The following is a 244-nucleotide window of genomic DNA, read 5'->3' as shown; positions in this document are numbered from 1 at the left end:
CTAAACCCTAAATCTCTTATACAACCTTCAGAAACTTTACCAGTTAAACTAACTAAAAACTACAAAAACTTTATATTTTAGTTTAGCTATTTTTATACTATTTCTTAATATTCTTTTAGTTCTAGTCCGAGAAGCAGAGCTGAGGGCTTTTGATTTATGGGGATAGAAAGTGAATAAAAAGTCAAAAATACCCCACCTCCATCCACTCAAACTCTAGCTTGCAGCTGTTGTGCTGGCTGACTCT

The sequence above is a fragment of the Castanea sativa genome, chromosome 8 (genome assembly GCF_040712315.1).
Source record: "Castanea sativa cultivar Marrone di Chiusa Pesio chromosome 8, ASM4071231v1".
Lineage (NCBI taxonomy): Eukaryota > Viridiplantae > Streptophyta > Magnoliopsida > Fagales > Fagaceae > Castanea > Castanea sativa.
The sequence above is the reverse complement of the archived record's forward strand: the minus strand, read 5'-3'. Positions refer to the sequence as shown.